Genomic DNA, 13,089 nt, shown 5'->3' on the forward strand with positions numbered 1-13,089 from the left:
AGGGGGAGGAGGGAAGAGGGGAGGAGAGGGGGGAGGAGAGAAGAGGGAAGAGGGGAGGAGAGAAGAGAGGAGCGGAGAGAGAAGAGGGGAGAGGGGGAGAGGAGAGAGAAGAGGGGAGGAGAGAAGAGGGAAGAGGGGAGGAGAGGGAGAGAGAAGAGGGGAGGAGAGGGGGAGGAGAGAAGAGAGGAGGGGAGGGGAGAGAGAAGAGGGGAGGAGAGGGGGGAGGAGAGAAGAGAGGAGGGGAGAGAGAGAAGAGAGGAGCAGAGGGGGAGAGGAGAGAGAAGAGGGGAGGAGAGGGGGGAGGAGAGAGGGAAGAGGGGAGGAGAGGGGGAGGAGAGAAGAGGGGAGGAGAGAAGAGAGAAGAGGGGAGGAGAGCCTTTGCTGAGAGCCGGAAGAAGAAATGTGCTCTAATCACCATCAGTCATATTTAGCTTCTAACATCACTACTGTCTGAGCGCCGCAGCTCATTAAAATGTCGTGATGCACCTGAACGCATCACTCAAAGCCGTCAGCTCCTCCAGTTAAAACCAGACCAACATGGCGCTCGTACAAAAACTCTGTTATTACTGAACCAGTTCAGAGAAATGTTTCTGACAGGAGGAGAGAAAGAAACTGGAGTTGAAAAGTGAAAACGAAATGGGTAATAAAGCAAGTAGATTGTTAGCATTTCAGCTAAGGAAAGCTCAATCAAGCCGGGTGGTGCCTAAAATTAAACATCCTGACACAAATAGAATCACTTCCCAACCGAAAGAAATAGCAGAGGCGTTTGCCATATATTATAAGAAACTTTATGAAAGTCAAGAATTAGTAGGGAAGAAGGAGAAGATAACAGAAATTCTGGCTTTGGTCCAACTGAATAGTTTGACACAGGATGAGGCTGAGAGGTTGAGTTCTCCTATAACAACACAGGAAATAATAGATAGTATTAGTAAGTTAAAGAACAGCAAATCCCCAGGTGTCGATGGATACTCTGGAGAATAGTACAAAGTTTTTGTTAAAGACTGAGCCCCAATTTTATGCTGATAAACGATATAACTTGATAACTTTATGCACTAGATGAAAGGGACCCCCAAAAACTTGGTCAGAAGCAATTATCTCGGTCATACACAAAGATGGAAAGGACCCCACTCAATGTATGGGATATCGGCCTATAAGTTTGCTTTGTCAGGATCTAAAAATCTTGACCTCTATATTGGCAAACAGAATACAAACACACATTCGGAACTTAGTTAATTCGGATCAAACAGGGTTTATCACCGGACGGCAAGGCACTAACAATGTTAGATGAGCTCGAAATCTACGATCTATTGCCTCTAATAGACAGACTCCATCATTGCTTCTCAGCTTAGATGCTGAGAAAGCTTTTGATAGACTAGACTGGACTTTTCTAGAGCAAACACGCACTCGTATGGGGTTTAATGAAACTTTTTTGAACTGGATTGGAGTGTTCTATTTGAATCCAGTCAAGAGTCAGAGTCAACGGGCAATGCTCCAAATGTTTTGATGTGAGACGGGGGACAAGACAGGGGGATGCACTTTCACCAGCCCTTTTTGCTCTTAGCATTGAGCCCCTTGCAGAACTGATCAGAAGTAACCCCCTTATAGAGGGAATAAGAGATGAGTGCAGGAACCAACATAAAATAGCCCTATATGCTGATGACATATTGTTGTTTATTGAAAATCCCATTCACTCAATCCCTGCTCTCTTAAAAAATCTTGATGAATATGGTGTAGTGTCTGGCTATAAGGTTATCCCTAACAAATCAGAGGCAATATTGGTGTTGGGGGCGTGGCCTGGCCAGCTGGATAATACAGTGTCTTTTTGCAGAACTAAACAGGGGTTTAAATATTTAGGAATCAAACTCACGCCTCATGTACCTCAATTCTTGTCAGGTTTAGGCTACAGACATTTATTAAATCTGCAAGAAAGAAGAAGACAACAAGAATGAGCTTTGGTTACTCGTGAGGAGAAATGGCTAGGAGAGCGCCCAAGTCCACCTCCTACCCACTCTGGCTCCAGACCATTTCTCCTGTGCTTTTATTTAATTTAACAAAGGGGAGGGTTCACAGCATATACATCATAGAAATAAACATTTTGTATGCTTAGCAGTTTATCAACCATAAGTACAATCTCAGGACATCCCGCGCGCATGGGACGCCGAGACGGCAGCTGTGTGGAAGATGCGGCTTTCTCTGTTTATCAGTCTCGGTTAGGGTTCCCTTATCAAGCTCAGAACATATGATTAGAGAGCAGCGCCTGAGTGACGCTGTTAAATAAGAACACAAGATATAAGACTGAAATTAAGCATGAATATGGTAACTATATATAAAAACATTCTAACATATCCCCCCGTTTATCATATTTGTGCTTAATTTCTCACATCACTTGTAACCAGCCACTTCAATATTGATTTTCAGTTACAAGATCATTTTCGCAAGAACACAAACATTTTTATTGTTACTCGTAATCTCCAGGGTCTGGAAAAAGGTCGGGCAAGGATGGAAAATCATCATCCTCGCTAATTTCAGAGTCATGATCAGCATTCCCCAACAACGGATAAGCCTGCGCCAAGTCCTGTTTCATGGGAGAGATAGCAGTGTTGATTAGGCGGGTGAGAAGTGCGCGGATACATGGGATGCAACAACAGCCACACAGAGTGAGAATGGCGGTGAAGATAGCCAGGGAGACCAAAACAGACATTACAAGAGCTTTGTATCTCCCAAACATGTCAGCCCACCATCCCACATAGATGCGTCGACGCCAGAGTCTTTCATCATTTTATTCAAAGTACGAAGACCCTCCAAGGCTCGTGTGAGTGCTCCATCCGCCGCCGCGCCGCCCGGAACAACAGCACAACACACCGTCACATGCTGACAACGAGACAATGTCCAAAAAGAAATAAAAAAATCAAAAGTACCTCCTATCTAAGGCATCTGTTCCTGTCTCGACAATTATTTTCCCAAAGAATTTAAATTCAAACTAAGTATTTGTTTTTCCTTAAACAGTTATTTAAACTGAATTTATTAATATTAAACAATTTAAGTTGATTTTGTTGGCGGTGCAGCAACATCAGATCAGGATCCACCTGCAACATCTCACATCAGATTAGACAGTTCGACAATTTTATTAATGATCAACCACCAAAGAAATACTGATTTTAAACCTCATTATTGTGATCAGAATTTATTCTATGTGCTCCTTATTATCAAATGTGTCTTTTGGAGATTATCTTTTAACTCTCATCATGATTTTTATTGCTTTTATAGCTATTTATTGCCATTCCCCCTTTTACAAAAGAAATAGAAAACATTAAATAATCTTTTACTTTTAATTTAACAATACTTTTAATTTAAAGTATTTCCCATTTATCCTTTATTCCATGTCAACACATAAAAACATCTCTAGTTGGATCACTGTGCTCCTCCTGTTCTCCTCTGTCAGCGTCTCTCATGAGAACTGTCCTGGACAAAACATCGTCTCGTGAGAAGGTCATGTTTCCACCTCATGCTCCTCGTCTGTGGTGTTTCTGATGTCTCACAACAATCTCTGCAGAGAACCCACGGTCTGTCCTGAACCTTCTTATCAGGCAGGTGGTGTTCCTGATGTCTAGTGTCTCTGCAGAGAACCAGGGTCTGTCCTGAACCTTCTTATCAGGCAGGTGGTGTTCCTGATGTCTAGTGTCTCTGCAGAGAACCAGGGTCTGTCCTGAACCTTCTTATCAGGCAGGTGGTGTTCCTGATGTCTAGTGTCTCTGCAGAGAACCAGGGTCTGTCCTGAACCTTCTTATCAGGCAGGTGGTGTTCCTGATGTCTAGTGTCTCTGCAGAGAACCAGGGTCTGTCCTGAACCTTCTTATCAGGCAGGTGGTGTTCCTGATGTCTAGTGTCTCTGCAGAGAACCAGGGTCTGTCCTGAACCTTCTTATCAGGCAGGTGGTGTTCCTGATGTCTAGTGTCTCTGCAGAGAACCCACGGTCTGTCCTGAACCTTCTTATCAGGCAGGTGGTGTTCCTGATGTCTAGTGTCTCTGCAGAGAACCTGGGTCTGTCCTGAAACTTCTTATCAGGCAGGTGGTGTTCCTGATGTCTAGTGTCTCTGCAGAGAACCAGGGTCTGTCCTGAAACTTCTTATCAGGCAGGTGGTGTTCCTGATGTCTAGTGTCTCTGCAGAGAACCAGGGTCTGTCCTGAACTTCTTATCAGGCAGGTGGTGTTCCTGATGTCTAGTGTCTCTGCAGAGAACCAGGGTCTATCCTGAAACTTCTTATCAGGCAGGAGGTGTTCCTGATGTCTAGTGTCTCTGCAGAGAACCAGGGTCTGTCCTGAACTTCTTATCAGACAGGTGGTGTTCCTAATGTCTAGTGTCTCTGCAGAGAACCAGGGTCTGTCCTGAACTTCTTATCAGGCAGGTGGTGTTCCTGATGTCTAGTGTCTCTGCAGAGAACCAGGGTCTGTCCTGAACCTTCTTATCAGGCAGGTGGTGTTCCTGATGTCTAGTGTCTCTGCAGAGAACCACGGTCTGTCCTGAACTTCTTATCAGGCAGGTGGTGTTCCTGATGTCTAGTGTCTCTGCAGAGAACCAGGGTCTGTCCTGAACCTTCTTATCAGGCAGGTGGTGTTCCTGATGTCTAGTGTCTCTGCAGAGAACCAGGGTCTGTCCTGAACTTCTTATCAGGCAGGTGGTGTTCCTGATGTCTAGTGTCTCTGCAGAGAACCAGGGTCTGTCCTGAACCTTCTTATCAGGCAGGTGGTGTTCCCTTTGTACCACAAACAACGTCTGAGTCTGATGAGGGACTGGACAACGATGGTCGAGAGGACAAGAGGCTGAGGTGACAGTCCCAGGATGCATCAGTAGATTTAAATATCATCATTTGAATTCAAAGGGAATGGCTTTGCCCGTCGCATTAGTTTGACTTTTAACAGGTAAAAAACCGTAAGACTAGTTATTTTCATATCTCCTGGTTGGTTCATTTATTGGTTTATTAACTTTGTTCATACACTTTTTCCTGTAGAAACTTGAATCACTAAATTTGGAGTTTGAAAGTATTGCCCTGGTGGTGGTCTGTTTAAATTACATCTGATGGTTTGTTATTGGACTTTTAGTTCAGTTCTTTGATATAAATTGTTTTGAGACCCACAGGATCTCTTTCTGAAACTTTTACTCCTATTTCCTAAGAATGAACTAAAACCTGTTCTGTTAGTTCTTTTAACTAACCCTGCTGGTTGGAAGTGATAACTTTAATTTAATTTAATCAATTTATATTAACCATGTTTCTTTCATTTGTCTTATTTGTTAAATCAAATCTACATCAGTTAAAAACACTATTTTAGAATAAAGGCTTGGCTCTAATGCAAACTAAGCATGATCCTTTGTCTGGATTTTGTGAAGTTTTTGCTGCTTGTTCTACCATTAACAACCAGTTGTTTTCATCTCCTGAGATTCCTGTGCTAATTTTAAAGTAATCATCAGCTCCCGCATCCTGATCAATCGCCACTATCCCTGCATGTTTTACTGCTGAGGTCATCCAAGCTTTGGTCTGTTTTTTAGTTTGTTTGGGGCAATTATAGTCGCATAGTGTAGCTGGAAAGGCACATCTTTCCCTACTTTGTACTCCCATAAATAGAATCCCCAACATGTCACTGCATTTGCATGTCTTGAATACGTGGGAGGGGTGATCGTCCTGTTTTTTGTTAAGTCTACTGTTATGATTACTGCTGTGCTGGATGCGGTTGGTGCCTGAATCGCGATGATTGACCGGTGATACTTTGCATATGTAGTAGTTGTGTACCCCGACCAGCCTGCCCCCACATCTTCCGCTACTAAAGTTCCCCAGGTGGTGTCTTTTATGTCATTAGTTAAGTACCACCGCGCACCATGACCCCCTTTTGTCCGTTCCACTCTAGGTTTTTTGCTGCAGGATTATGGTGGTCGTTCTGTGTGTTGGTAAATACACTTGCGGTACGTGAAGGTGTGATCCCCAGCTGATATTCCCATCACATCCATCCCTTGTATCTCTAACTGCGGCATGTCTTCTTGGTCTGGTTTGGTTTCTTTCGCTGTGTTGAGGCGGTTCCCACAGGAACCACACTAAGGCAAAAAGCATCATTGTGATTGCTACGACGGTTAGGGTCCGGAGGACTTTGTCATTACTGCTCAGTTCTGCTTCTGCTAAGTCGCTTCACAGCTTGTAACGTCTTCTGCTGACTTTCAGGCCTACCCAGGCTCTAAACGCCTGAGTCCACCGTATTATCAGCCTTTTGCTCGTTAGGCGAGGTCGGTGACTCAGCAGTGATGACTTTTTTACAATGTGATAAAACAAGGTTTCGTATGGTGTTAAACCGTTTGTACTTGTTGTATTTATGTACATTTTTACTAGGTCTAAACATTTAGTCCATGGCCTATTTATTTCTTCCATGCACTTCTTTAGCCCATTCTTTCCACTAGTCCTGCACTTTGTGGGTGATAAGCACAATGAGTTTTTAAATTTTGTTCCTACATTTTCTGTTACCGTCTATATGAATTTGTTTACCGAATAGCTTCCATTATCACAGTAAATTGTTTTTGCTATTCCGTATGTTGGGATTATTATTTGTGCAAAGTGCTTTTGCTACTGTTACAGTATCTGGATGTTTTTGTTGGTATTATCTCTACCCAATTAGAGAATGTGTCTATTATTATTATTATTATTATTATTATGGTTTTGGAATTTCACCTCCTTTTTTGTCTTCTGTTTTAGACAGATTATACATACTGCTCAAAAAAAATCTGTTTTAATTCTTATTATATATATATATATTTTTTTTAGTAAGAATTGATGATGTTATTAGTGTACCATCCCTCCTGTTGAGGCAAGGCGAAGCCCGTGGCTCATTATTGCTCCTATTTATAGAGTGATTTTGGTAGAGTAGGTTTTCCTTCTGGTCAGAAATAGATACTCTCTTTCTGCTGTGCTCCATTTTTTTTTTTTTTATTTATTTATTATTCTATTTTTCTTATCCAATATTGTTTTTCTGTTTTGGAACCGGGTTTTGCACATCTTTTAAAACTTCTTCATCTACTCCTGTATTCTGAAGATTAATATCTCGCTCCTGGTTTAATTTGACCACTTCTTTGGCTGTTTTATCTGCAAATACATTGCTTTTTGACATTTGAACCATCTGTGTTCTTTTTATATGATCTATAAATATTGTTAAATCTGATTTTGTTAGATGCACCTTTTAAATCTGGTCAAGGATGTACGTTTTTGGTAGACAGTCAAACTGTCATGTCTCGCATGATAAGATAGTTTGTTTTGACGTAATATCACAGACAAATACTAGCCAGATTATTTTGTTTCTGCAAAGGTAACAATCTATTATCTTAAAAAATTGAGAATCATTTGATCAGTTTCTTATTTTTTTATTTCTTGTTTGAGGTTTTGTTTTCTTGTAAACTGACTCTTTCCAAACTTAATCTAAATGTTTAGTCTAGTTTTAGTCACCATGTTAGTTTAGTTTAGTTTCACTAATCTATTGTTGATTTTATAAACCATTTAATTCCTGGACCTCTGTAAAAGGTCTTAAATTTCATTGCACACATCAAATTCTAATTTTGATCCTCAAACTCTCAAGTTTAAACTCGTATCTACATGTTCCTACTGAAATGTTCAACACTGTGCATTTGAATCCCTTCATTCTCCCACTGTGTGTGTGTGTGTGTGTGTGTGTGTGTGTGTGTGTGTGTGTGTGTGTGTGTGTGTGTGTGTGTGTGTGTGTGTGTGTGTTCTCATGGTACGACCTTGGCACGCTGAAGTGTATTTTACGTCGCGACACGGCATGTTCGTCATTACGTTAGAAGTTTCCATGTTTGTAGTCCAACCTAGCGCCTCCACAGCCTCTCATTCCTCCATGTTTGTAGTCCAACCTAGCGCCTCCACAGCCTCTCATTCCTCCATGTTTGTAGTCCAACCTAGCGCCTCCACAGCCTCTCATTCCTCCATGTTTGTAGTCCAATCTAGCGCCTCCACAGCCTCTCATTCCTCCATGTTTGTAGTCCAATCTAGCGCCTCCACAGCCTCTCATTCCTCCATGTTTGTAGTCCAATCTACCGCCTCCACAGCCTCTCATTCCTCCATGTTTGTAGTCCAATCTAGCGCCTCCACAGCCTCTCATTCCTCCATGTTTGTAGTCCAATCTACCGCCTCCACAGCCTCTCATTCCTCCACCAGCAACGTCTGGTAGAAGCAGAATGAGATCGGAGCTGTGGATTCTGTTTTCATTCAATGTCCTCGGTCTCCATAACAGCTGTTTGATAAGGAGGAGCTCTGATTCATGCATATACACCCAAAGTATTTGTTCAAGGATTCCTTTATTGATTCATTTACTTTATTCAGTTAATTTAGCAATTTTATTTATAGATTTTTAAGTTTAAATTCCAAATAACTTGATAAGTTTATTTCTTCACTAAACACACTAAAGTAACCCGACACATTACTTAGAGCAGCTTTGTTTTGTTTTTGTGTTATCTCGTCTAAAGCTGTTCAGTGTGGAGACGTGTCTCCTGCACACACACTGAGCACACACACACACACACACACACACACACACACACACACACACACACACACACACACACACACACACACACACACACACACACACACACACACACAAAAACACACACTTGTACTTTAAGTTGTATAACTAATTTTACACACTCTTCTGATTGCAGTTTTTGTTTAAATCCGTATTTCTTTTGCTTTACTATTTTAGATATTGAGTCAAGCGAGGGAGACTTTTACTAATACATTTTGCATCACCAACTTCATCACTAATTAGTTTTTGTACAACAGCTTCCCATTTTTAATTTATGTTGCCAGTGCGATCTCATGGAGAGAAAATGTCTCATGGACCCACTAATTCCTCCTTGAAAGACGAGCTTCTAGGGCAAACCTGTTGTTCGCTCCGGTCTTCCACTGGGTGTTTCTATCACAGGAGGAAGAGCAGTTTTAGATTCTCCCACAATTCCACCTGATGAGTCAGCAATAAGAGGTTATTTTTACTCCCCAGATAGAGCTCAGTTGACACCGTGAGGTTTTACTGATCGTCTGGGTTTCGAAAATAATTTCTCTTCATACACACAGTCTTTTGGTCAGTCACAGTCACTCCAGTACTTTTTGTTTTTATTTATATAACGCATACCATTTCTATGTGCTGTCATAACCTTTTTGCATCTTTTTAGGATCCTTTTTAGTTTTTTCTTCAATCGCATTTTGTAAAACTGTTATTTTTGTGTATTGAGGCTCCCGTCGAAGTCGTATTTTGTAATCCAGTTATCCAAATGTTTTACATTTTCTTCGCTGCAGCGTTCTACATATTTCCAATCTTTACAAGTTAATTTATCGCGCGGTTTAGATTTTTTGGTGTTCCCTTGTCCCATTTTGTTTTAAATTTGGACGGACCGTACTACTTGGGGTAGTCTATGGTTCCGTTGGTCGACCTTTCAACAGGGTAGTGGTTAATCTTTACTGATCGTGGTAATTCTCACTTCAACCCTTTCAGGTGGAGAATTCTTGCCTGTGCATCCACGTCAGCCCACTACTTACTTTCCTGTTGTTTTAAATCAGGAGATGTCTTCAAACAGGAGATGGTAGCTTCTAACAGGAGATGGTAGATGGTAGCTTCTAACAGGAGATGGTAGCTTCTAACAGGAGATGGTAGCTTCTAACAGGAGATGGTAGCGTCTAACAGGAGATGGTAGCGTCTAACAGGAGATGGTAGCGTCTAACAGGAGATGGTAGCTTCTAACAGGAGATGGTAGCTTCTAACAGGAGATGGTAGATGGTAGCTTCTAACAGGAGATGGTAGCTTCTAACAGGAGATGGTAGCTTCTAACAGGAGATGGTAGCTTCTAACAGGAGATGGTAGCTTCTAACAGGAGATGGTAGCTTCTAACAGGAGATGGTAGCTTCTAACAGGAGATGGTAGCTTCTAACAGGAGATGGTAGCTTCTAACAGGAGATGGTAGCTTCTAACAGGAGATGGTAGCTTCTAACAGGAGATGGTAGCTTCTAACAGGAGATGGTAGCTTCTAACAGGAGATGGTAGCTTCTAACAGGAGATGGTAGCTTCAAACAGGATATGGTAGCTTCTAACAGGAGATGGTAGATGGTAGCTTCTAACAGGAGATGGTAGATGGTAGCTTCTAACAGGAGATGGTAGCTTCTAACAGGAGATGGTAGCTTCTAACAGGAGATGGTAGATGGTAGCTTCTAACAGGAGATGGTAGCTTCTAACAGGAGATGGTAGCTTCTAACAGGAGATGGTAGCTTCAAACAGGAGATGGTAGCTTCTAACAGGAGATGGTAGCTTCTAACAGGAGATGGTAGCTTCAAACAGGAGATGGTAGATGGTAGCTTCTAACAGGAGATGGTAGCTTCAAACAGGAGATGGTAGCTTCTAACAGGAGATGGTAGCTTCTAACAGGAGATGGTAGCTTCTAACAGGAGATGGTAGATGGTAGCTTCTAACAGGAGATGGTAGCTTCAAACAGGAGATGGTAGCTTCTAACCCCTTACCAAAAAGAAGTACATTCAAGTATACTTCAAGTATACTAAAAATCAAGGTAGTATACTTCAAGTTTACTTTAAGTGTACTTATCAGAAGTATACTTTACCAAGTACATTTTAAGTATACTAATAATTATACTTATATATATACTTATTCTAAAGCTTACTTACATTTAGACTATACTTGTACTTGACTATACTTATCAGAAGTATACTTTACCAAGTACATTTTAAGTATACTTATATATATACTTATTCTAAAGCTTACTTACATTTAGACTATACTTGTACTTGACTATACTTATCAGAAGTATATTTTACCAAGTACATTTTAAGTATACTAATAATTATACTTATATATATACTTATTCTAAAGTTTACTTACATTTAGACTATACTTGTACTTGACTATACTTATCAGAAGTATACTTCACCAAGTATATTTTAAGTACACTCATAATTATGCCAATGTTATATATGTATATACTTATACTAAAGTTTACTTACATTTAGACTACACTTGTACTTATCAGAAGTACATTTCACCAAGTAAAGTTTAAGTATATTAAAATTTAGGCTATACTTTTATACTTATATGTATACTTACACTAAAGTTTACATTTAGATAATACTTGTTCTTGAGTATATCTTATTAAAATGAAATATGACAAGATATAAAACTATTTGCAGTTGTATTTTTGACTGTAGCCCATTTAATATATTTTCACATTTGCTAGATTGTTTCTGTACTATACTATACTGTAAGATAATCCAAATCATATCGATCCGATATTTGATTTTTTTTGGCAAAAGGTCAGTATGTATGTGGCTTATAAGTTTATAGCCTAAGTGAACCTGGTGTTTCTCATAGTCTACAGTGTCATAACCTTTTTTTTGTTTATTTCAAACAACTTCCAACCCTTAAATGGCACATAAAACCACCTATTTTATAACAATGGAAAAAGGAGAAAAATAACTTATCAGGTAGTTTATTAATGCTCATAAAATGGGAACATTTATTAAAGACAATGAGCTCTTTCAATCCCGTTCATATGGATTTGGCAGAGGTACAACATACAGTTTATCAGTCTCAACAACAACACATTTCTTTAATATCTTATAAGGGCAAATGACATACACATTTCCAGTCTTAACTTCATGAATGAAAGTACTCTCTACATCAATCTTTGAATCTTTACACAATGGCCTGTTAGATTTACTCAGCTTCTCTACCAACACACAAGAATGTTTGCTACATGCACAGTATCCCGGGTTTTCATGTGCACACTTTTCTTTAAAGACAACCGAGTCATTAATTAAACACAATTTACCATCATTCAAAGATACAGCACTGTTTAATCTTTTTTTCAGCCGTTCATAGACTTTCAGACTGTGAAACAAAACAGCTGTAACCAAAATACGCCTGTAATACCAGAAGCAGTTACTTAGATTTTCACATAGTTTTCCAATGGCAAGCCCATGTGAAGCTAGGATGTCTACCTGCCATGGAGGATGACCAAATCCTTATACCCTATAACAAGAATAAAGATCCCTTTTTTCAGGTGTTCATCTGCATCAAGTATCACTTACACGGGGACAGTCAGCTCTAATGCCAAGGTATTTCAAACAGCATTCACAATAAAAGTGTACTTCATATGTAGATGAGCTTCCAAATTCTTTTTGGAACAGGTAATTGGAGGATGGGATCAAACCAGGAAAGGCAATGTTGAGCATTTCAAGCAAATGAGTCACTGCTTCACCAGTCAAATTGTGCCACAACTGGAAGGGCAGGAGCATCAGTAGTCTCTCCTTTAGTTCCCGGAGGACCAGGATACAAGAGCTTGTCACCAGCATCTTCCTCATCTTCATTGACCTAGACAAGAGAGTACACCCAAAATGTTAGTAGTTGACATATTTAAAGTTTGGGCAAAAAACGTTTTTCTTGAATTACCAATCCCACAGAGCCACTCGATTAAAACAAACACTAATAAAATATTTTTATACATCATATTTTCAAATCCCAAAGCATAGTATGACTCCTAACTTTGCTGAAATATAAGTGTATTGAACACATATGATAAAGCATGCCCCTCATGTGTTATGTATAATTAAAGAAACCAGGCGGGTTTTCGTAAGGTACACTTTCTAATGCTTGTATATTAAAGAGGGTCTAACTTTGATTGACATCCCATAAGCATCAGAGCCAAAGGCGAGGTTACGACTGAACTACACGCCCGGCCAGGGTCAAGTCTACAATGAAGATCCCGCCCATATGCCTTCTTCTCGGGGGAGGGGGGTCACTTTGTGAACATATTAGACAAAAAGCCTGCGACATAAATTAAAAAAAAAAGTATGGGCGTATTTTGTTCACTTTGCTTCAGAGTAAAAAACAAAGTAGGCTACACAGTTGCAAGACAACAGTAACCTGTCGTTCATAACTTACCTTTGCTTCCTTGCATCTGTTCCGTGTTCTTTTCGGGATTTGTTCTGTGCCATCCTCCAAGTACTTCTTGTACGGTCCCGAACGTTTTGCCATGATTTCGCTA

Source organism: Blennius ocellaris (genome assembly GCF_963422515.1).
Source record: "Blennius ocellaris genome assembly, contig: SCAFFOLD_133, whole genome shotgun sequence".
Taxonomy (NCBI): domain Eukaryota; kingdom Metazoa; phylum Chordata; class Actinopteri; order Blenniiformes; family Blenniidae; genus Blennius; species Blennius ocellaris.